Genomic DNA, 9,629 nt, shown 5'->3' on the forward strand with positions numbered 1-9,629 from the left:
GGTGATTTCAGAGGGGGGTTATCCAGGGCTTGATTTTGTTAGGTTTCTCCCTTTTAGTGATCCAAAAGGAAAGATGAATAGGTGAGTGGATATAGGAGTTTGGAAGATACAGCTTAAGGCCAGGCTAGAGATACGAATTTTAGAATCATCAACATGTATGTAAAAGTATTCAAATCCACAAGACTGAATGGCATCATTTAGGAATGGGCAGAAGTCACAAGAGAAGAGTTCTAAGGACTGAGCCTGAAGGTGTTGGTGTGGTAAGGAGGAATTATTTTTCCTTTTTGAAAAGGAGTTCTTATGTGGTAGGAAGGGAACCAAAATATGGCATCCCAGTAGCTCAGTGAAGGAAAAATTTCAAAAACCATGGAGTGATAACCTGTGTCAAATGCAGCTGATAGCACAATAAACAACTTGGAGCTCAGAAGTGATACTCCTAAGATTTGCTTTGGTGTTGCTAAATAAGCACCAACTACATTATAAATACAATGGCATTACAATACCATTCCATGGTATTTCATCCTCACATTCCAGTAACATTTCCTAAACATTAACTTAGAGCAACTAAAAAGTGATTGTTGGGAAGGTTCTTTGAAGCAGGCATAATTTTAGACACTGGAAGATAACTGCTTATTTTCTTCTAAAGAGTTCCAAGAATGAACTCTCCAGACTCTCTGCCAGCCATTTCTGTGTTTTATCAAGCTGGAGTTGAGTACATTTTTTTATGTTTAACTGAGCTCTATCTGTATGCCCATTTCTTCCTGTCAGGTCCTCTGCCAATATGGAGAGCAATCAATCACTATCACCTTCATAAAAATGCCCTTTGTGTACTTGAAACTAGTAATCAGATCACCTCTTAACTTGCTCTTCTGTAGGATAAACAACACTGCTGCCTTTCATCTTCTCTTAAAGGCCCTACTTTTACCCTCTTCATGTGTATGAAGATAGCATATTAAGTGAGTATGGTCTTCTCTAAGCCTTCTTGCCCCTAAGCCCCACAGATAAAATTTTTTATGGCATTTATAATCCATGAGCATATCTTTACTTACAAGAAGCAAAAGAATGAATTTCTTCTTATCTTAGACTCTGTTATTGACCTGATCTTGGTGATGTTCCCATCTGAGAAGTGTAAATATCTATGCCAGTGGGTGTTTCTTTGTTTGCATGTATGTGTGCCTGCCTGTGAGTGAATTGTGTACATGTATGTGTACATATATGTTTGTGTGTGAATCTGTTTGTACATGAACATGTGAACATGCTTGTGTGAGTATTTGTATCTGTCTGCATCTGTGCATATGAGAAGATCTGACTCACAATTTAGCTTAAAGCCAATTACTTCAACTTTAGCAGCTGCTTGCCAGGGAGCAAGGTCATTCAGCTACTGTCATTTATTAGCAAGATTCTATATTTCAGTATATCTGTGTGCCCTTGGAATGTTTGAAGGTTTTTTCTTGCTTCTAAAACAGATACTAAACAGGATCTTTGTCCAATGAGTTTGGCTTTCTTCATTGTCATTCAATTTGGTCCAAAACATCCAATGTCCATCCCTCAAGTCTGAACTTTTCACTTCACTAGAAAATAAGGACAAATTGACAAAAAAGCCACTTCAGAAGGAAGTATTCCACATCATTGTATACAGATAGCAGATGCTTCAGAAATCGAATGGTCCTTCATAGGGACACTGCAGCCTTATGGCTGAACAGAGGTCTGTAATGCACCAAGTTTCTGTTGATTGTGGAGGGGTTTTTTTAAAAGCTGGCTAGGATTTTATAGCTTTTATGTTTTTTAATGTTAGTAATACCTCATGCATTAAATTCAGTTTTGCCATTCATTTTGGCTGAATGACTGATTGGTTAACTATAATGTATGGTTTATAAACTATTTACCTTTAGTTTTTCCATATGTAAAATGGAATTCCTGATAGCTATGAATTGGAAATGCACTTTGATATATGTTGAAACAAAAGGAACCATGCAATGCTTTGTTTGTGTGGATATTCACACAGGATTAGGAAGGTAAGGCATTTTACAAAGAAGATTTACAAGTGTTTGGCTGTATCCAGATGCCCTAATTGTATCTGTGTTTGCAATCATTGGTGTGCTGATCTGATTCAATATTCTGAAGCTTCAATTTTTTTCTCAAAGGTTAAAGCTGAAAATAAAAGCAACACTGCTTTGTAATGTCTATTGATCCTTAGTTTATAACAATGTCTTTGGCATTGTGGGGGATCATTGTTTATCCTGACAACCACAGTTTGCTTTAGGTCTTAGCTACCGAGGCTTTTGAATGGACAGGTAAAATGTTCTCTGGAATTTTCTGTCTTCCAACTGTTTCACATTTAACAACACAAAATATGTTAAAATAATAGGCCTCCATGCCATAAACCCACAGAAGCAAGAAGGAGGAAATCCAACTCCTCTATTCTGATCTCCCTCCTGCTGACTACAGCGATCTCCAAACAGCAGGGAGGCATAAATGAAATTTATCACTAGATAAGCCTTCCAAAAGGCTAGGAGAATGACAGTGGCTTTCTTTATTTGGTGATATTTTCCATAGGATAAGGTAAAATTCCTGGACCCTAAAATCACACATTTTTCCCTTGCTGAGCTTGGAGCAGAAAGACAGCAAAGCATGCAGTGGTGCACAAATGTGAACTGAAATTTTATAAAATGTTCACTGACCTTTTGGGAGTCTTCATGCTGTTTAAGAATCTACTGACCTACAGGCAATGACTGTACATAAATGGCTTGCTTCTGCTGGGAATTAAGCATCGGGGCTTTGCCTGTAGCTTCTCCTTTTTCCAACTAACCATGTTCTGCAGCAAGACCCCAACTGCTCAGCCCACAGGGAACATGTGGAACTAGCCTCTCTGCTTGGTCTGGCTCTGCACTGCTGTTTGCTTGCAAACATTTACTTACCAGGAAATGTAGAGTCAGCTCTGCTCCTGTTTCACTTAATTTTCTTCACCCTATGCAGTTGTTTTTTCTCTACTGCTGCCCCAGCTGTTCTTACTTTTCCCAGGGTGGTAGAGTCCATCCCAGCTGCAATCTGTGCTTCCTACAAAGTTCCTTAGTTGTCTACTTGACCTCAGCTGCCCTGTCTAGATTTGTCATTTCCTGAGCCTTCCAACAACATTTAAAAAAGTGCAATAGCAGCTGCAGAAACAGCAGCTGACTGTCACATTAAAAGAGACAGTGGCATGGTGTGAACTCAAGAGTCAGAGCTAGGTTCAAATTTGACCTGAGTTACCCTTACATGGGCAGGTAGCTTAGCCCTTCTAGCTTTGGCTTTTTCAACTGTAGGCAGACATATTGTCAATCTGTTGTAAGGGTTGAAAATTAACACATAAAATTTCCAGTATATTGTAAGCTCTTTAGGAGGTTGTTTTCATGTCTGCTTCCTTTCTCAAAAGTTGTGCTCTGCTTTTTGTGGTCAGTATGCAAAAGTACAAAATAAATAGCAACCGTACCTTGTGGAGTTATAAAGTGAAGATTTGAGCATGAAAAACGATAAGGACTATCCAGATCTTAAATGATATTTGAAGATAAACTATGGATAAATAAGGTAAACAAGAAGGCAGAAGAAAATTGATGTAGTAATGTGAAAGACAATGTGTTACAGGACTCTGGAATAATCAGGAAGATGTCATGGAAATGATACAGTTCAAACTGTGTTTTAAAGATCACTGGAGTATAGAAAACAAGAGCCTCATATAGAGAAAGACTGAGGCCATGGAGGCAGGGGCATGCAGGTGTGTGAACATAGAAGACACAATTTTGGCTGGAGCAGAGGGTTTGTTCTATAGTGGTAGAAGAGTAAGATGACATGAGATGTTGGAGTTGGGAGTTTTTCCTAGATTTATTAAATAAAAATTTAAGTGCCAACTTACAAGTGAATTACAGATAAACACTGAATAATATTTTGGGATATACGTATACCAAACACTGTATTGGTCATACTTAGACGAAAAGCAATTATTTATAGTTTACCGGAAATTCAAATTCATCTGAGCATGCTGCATTTTAACTGACATTTGGTCCAAACTTAAACACCAAGGCAAAGATTCTGCTCTTGACTTTGCATCACAGAGAGTTTTAAAGATAGGAGTGAACTTATGAATAAACCATTTTAACAGAATGCCAGTATGGCCTGGAGAGAGAGCTTTGAGTCAGGAAGATTGGCTCTGGTTCATTCTTCCCTCTTTCAAAAGCTTAGTCTCATATATTTTATATATATATACATGTATATATATATATATATAGAGAGAGAGAGAGAGAGAGACAGAGACAGAGAGAGAGAAAGAGAGAATTATGATAGCTTGCTAGGCAAAGATATATTTATTCTTTCTACAACATAGGGAATTATGGAATCTGAGGGTGCTGGCTGGCAGCTTAGTTCCTAACATGACAGTGTTTCTAATGAGCATTAAACCATGCTCCTAGGACTATAATACAATCCATAAAGAGCTGGCATAGGAGCTCACTCTACGTCATCAGTGGAGTGGGAACACACATAGTTAGTTCTTTGTAGCATGCTTCCGTCAGTGAATATTAGTGTTGTGAATGTTTTCTGAAATATTGCTTTGTTTTTATTTAGAGCCCACAAAGATAAAGGAGAAGTTCAAATAGTGATAATTTTCCTGGCTGTCTCTTTCTTTTTTTTTTTTTCCTGGCTGTTTCTTAATAAAAACTTTGAAAACATTGGGGTATGCATTTTATTCATTTTTAGAGATTTATCTTGTCTAATTAAAATTAAGTTTCTATATTGAATGCCTTTTTACATGCTCAATAAAAGAAAACATTGGTTTTTTTTCTAGGTAAAGGAATTTTTAAGGTTATGGTTTTCTAACAATATTTAAAATGTTTTTTTCTCTTTTAATCTAATTTCATCAAATCTATCACATTTAATCTAATTTGCTGAAAAACAGCCTGTTGAAAACTAATAGTACTGGACATCTTATTGATGGGCTTGCTTATTTCCTCAATGAATTTTTTTCAAATATTTTTACTGAAAGAAAAGAGATCTAGGTAATTTTTCTAATCCTTAAATTGATTTCAGAAAATGCCAGGCTGTATGACAGTATTTTCTTTACCATTAATTTAATAAGACATTAAAGTAAATATTTGCAGAATCCTATTAATAATAAAGTGAACACCAATGTTCAACTTTGCCTTCTGGTGCAAGGACAGATAGAAATATCAGGTGGTGTTCTGCTGCTTCCATCAGGTGAGAACTTATTCTCAAAATGTTTTAATGGAACACTAGGACAAATATCTGATGACCGCCCTTTTAAATTGTTGATGAGCAGCCTTTTAAGTGTCAAGGGTTTGGGGTAGTGGGTGAAACATTGCTTTTTAGCTTGTAACATCTTCATACATAGGCACATTTCATGTAAAACCCTAAAGAGACATGATTCTGTTACTACTTACCTAATTTTCCAAAGGTGTTGTTGTTTCATGGAATGAGGAAACTCAGGGAGAGTGCCCTCAAATGATAGAAAAACATCCATTTGATTCTTTGGATAAAAGTCAACTTAGGAGACACGATCAGTAAAACATTCAGTGCAAAGCATCTAGCAACTCATTCTAGAAGATGAATCTAGAGTCTGGTCCATGTGTTCAGAATGTGAGACCTAAAACTTCAATAGCACAAGACTATCAAGATGCTAATACAAGTCTGATTACTGTTGTAATTTTCCTGAGCTAAGCACTGGCCAGGTGCATGTTGCTCTCCAATGAGAGTTAAGGTGACTCTGCTCAGCTGGCTCATGCATATATCTCAGATTTGTGGTCTGAACCCAGGAATTAGAAGTGCAGTGACCCAAATGAGCTGAAGGATATGTGTTAACCATTTAAGTTTAATTTTGGTTGAAGATTTTGCTCTTTAGTTGGAATTGCATCATTCTTTGTATAGCCAAAATTCTTATTTTACAGCTACTGAAGAAAATTCTTGAGGATTATGAAAATGAATTCAAGTCTAGGAAAGCCGGCTTTTCTACCAGACCCTTTGTCTGATTATGTGGACTCCTCTTGGAACAGTTTTTAAAATGCCTTTCACTCTTTTGACCTTCACTCCAATTTCATTGTCTCACACGTGTTGCGCTGGCTCTGCCTACGCTTACCAATGTCAAGCATCCTTCATGTTATTCCCACCTCCTTTCCCACTTCCTTTTGTGGAAGGAGATAATTCATATAAATTCCAGAGCAAATAAACATGAGAATTACTCAAATATGGATTCCCATGAAAGTTAAAGCAAAAAGAAAGTAAAGAAAAACAGAGAGGTAGACAGGAGTTCATTTTTAGCTTTTTCCTAAATTTCCTTCTCATTTTGGCTTAAGGGACATTGCTTATTTTTATGACAGGCTAACTTTTGTTTTCCTGGCTTAAATTTCTTTTATAATTCCCTCAAAAATATATAGTGATATATATTATATGAACTTTCTCCTAGGCTTATTAGAAACTAAGTATGCTGGAATAAGTACTGAAGAAAAGCTCTGGTTTGGCTTAGAGGTAGGAGACCAACATTTTCTTTCATGTAGAGAAGGTTTTGAAGGTCCACTTTCTGACATCTTCTTATATAATGTGGGATAATTAAGTCTTTTTAAAAATAGACCTAATGCCCTTTGCCTGAGGCTATCAGAAATACCTTAAAAAAAAAGATGAAGTAGTTTGACTTTTTCAATACATATCCTATAAGCTAAGGATCCTTGGAAAAAGTCAAGCTAACAAACCCTATTTTTTCCCCTGGATAGATGACCCATCAAAATATACAAAAATAGGATTGAAATGTGTGTCTTTTTACGATTGAGAATTCTATTAATTTCTGGATTCTTTTTGGGGGGTTTCCAAATCTTGCGGTCTTCTGAATGCACCGGGACAGTACTTTCATGAAGAAAATGGTCTCGCAAACTAGTTACTCACTCAGTGTGAACTAAGACGCTTTGTGACCTGGCCAAGAAATCAGCCATATTATCTCTAAAAGTAGATGCCATGAGCACACAGGGCAACAACGAGTTTTATCCAAGATGAAGTTCAGTGTGTCCTGTTTGCGTCTATGGAGGCAGTGTGGTGTTGGGTTGGTGAAGATAGTTGTTCTCTGAGGAGATAAAGCTGAAGCTTAGGGTGGGCGGGCATAAGGATGGTGGGAAGTGATAAGAAACCTGCCACTGTTGAAACCAAATAGGAGTCTGGATACATTAAAGAACCTGCAGGAGCCCCAGAGGGAGGTTTGGAGCATATGGGAAGATGGAGCTGTCCAAAGAAGGTGGCACCCTGGTATGCCAACAGTCTTTCTTTCTCCTCAATTTGATATTAAAAATGTGTTAAAGCAAGCCTTATAGTTTTTGAAAATAACCCTCAAAAGTTTAGGAATCCTCTCTTTGGATTACTCCTTTTTTTTAAATGTAGGAAAATATTGTTGTTACAAATGAATATATAAATATTTTAACACTTTAAAAGCTACTAGAACCCATTTAAATGATTACTTGTCAAATGAACGTATTTCTGGTCTCTAGATTGCTTTTACAGTCTAAATGAAAGGATGCCTGTATTAATTCCCTTCTGTGAAAACAGCATCCAAGTGTTTTACTGACTGAAGAATGTAGTGCAATAGAACCTGCCAGTTTAACATCATTCCTTGAACTAATGCACAGATTGGAGTTACTGGAACAAAGGTGTTATGTGAGTTTTTCATTTATTATTTTGGCACAAAATGCTGCTTACTGTGTTGGAAAGTGCCATGTAACCTGGTACACTCTGATTCCTAAAATAAAAATTGTTAGCATAAAAAAAAGTTAGCGTTCGATTTTCTGTGCTCCAAATAAAGGCGAAAAAATGCAATCTGAAATCCTTCCAACAGAGGGCTCTATGGGTTTGATTTAGAGCAAGAAATAGAAAAAACTACTTGGGTTTAGGTTGCTATAGTAAATTCTGTATTATACTTAAAAATAGAACAGATAAAAATGGAGTCAGTGGAGTTGAACTGGAAAAATCATCCAAAGATGAAATGTAAGATCTACTCTTACAAGACAGAATTTCATAATTCTTTGAATTGATGTTCTTTTCAAAAGACAAAATATATTTTACCACGTATAAATAAGAAAGTAGGCAAATTAGAGATAATCCATGCTTTAAAGTACTATTAATATTACCTCATTCAGTTACATTTTAAAAGGAAAAAGGAGCTACTGCAGGCATTCTCTTTTTGGAGACATTTTATCTTTGCCCTTGACAAATAATTTCCTGTTACTCTAAGTAGATATATTATGTACATAAGTACATGGTAAATATTTAAAACACAAAATATATGTTTGTATGCATGCACAATGCAAAATGTTACTGAGATATTTTATGGAAAAAATGACATTGTTTAAAAAAGGTGAAGTACAAAAGCATAAGAATAGGCTAAACTGAAATATATTTCTTTATCTTATGCATAGAACACAGCTTACATCCTTCTGTGAGGCCTAGCATTTAAATTGTTTCAGACCAGAGATGCTTATAATATATACATTAAAGTAAATCAAAGAAAAAACTAAAGCAATGAATTACTTTTAGACTCCAGATCTTTGTCTTGTGATTTTAGGGAATGCCTCATTTTACTTGATCTCTTCCAGTGTTCTTTGAAATGCACAGACTCATTGTATTCTACTAACAGACAGCTTTTTCAAATTTTAACCTATCTTATTATGTCTAGTTGAAAATTTTTATTTCATTTGATGTAGAAATGCTTTAATGACATAACTAATATTCAATTTAAATAAATAACTTTGAAGTTTGATATACCTTTTAAAGTATATTCACCAAAATTCTAAAATTACCATTTTAAAATAAACTCTAAATGTCATTTAAAAATATTAGCATCTTAATAAATGCTCATATTTACTACCAAAATGTTTCCTTATAGATACTGAACACAAATACAGATTATAATTTTATATTCTGGATAAGACATTTACAAGTACATAGACCACATTCAATAAATGTATATGTTTATACAATACTATATTTATATATTCTGCATTTATGATCTACCTCCATTGAAGAGGTATATAGTTGTTAGTAGTATAATGACTTTGACATGCTAAAATTTTGCTCTATATTATACTCAGTTTGATAATATTAATAAAGCAAACTCTTTGTTTTGAATAATGTGTTCATAGCATATGTCCTTAGTAATATATTATCTAGTAGATAAAATTTGGTTTGATTATCTATAAAATCATTTTCAATGTTTTCTTGATGTACAAAATATTTCATAATGCAGAATACAATTGTAGCCTGGATATTAATATGGCTTTGATTACCAATTCTTATAATACCTCATGTCTTTGTTTTCTTTTTCTATAAATTGGGGAGGAGAGACTTCTATAAGATTCAAAGAATATTAAAGCCAAAATATTTATACCTCCTTCAGATATCTTAAACAATAAGTAAGATTATTTTTAACATAACTATCACTGAAGGAAAATATCTTGTCTAATTTTTGTTTTGTTTTGTTTAAAAGGAACAGAGATTATGACTTTCAATGTACTTCCTAATAGAGGTTCATTAGCAGCAAACAACTTTAGCATCATAGAGCTTATAAACTCCAGTTATAAAATTCTACATATATTTCTGGAATTCTTACA

Source organism: Heterocephalus glaber, unplaced genomic scaffold (genome assembly GCF_053883595.1).
Source record: "Heterocephalus glaber isolate CG9 unplaced genomic scaffold, H.glaber_assembly_v1.0 deba00001553, whole genome shotgun sequence".
NCBI classification, from domain to species: domain Eukaryota; kingdom Metazoa; phylum Chordata; class Mammalia; order Rodentia; family Bathyergidae; genus Heterocephalus; species Heterocephalus glaber.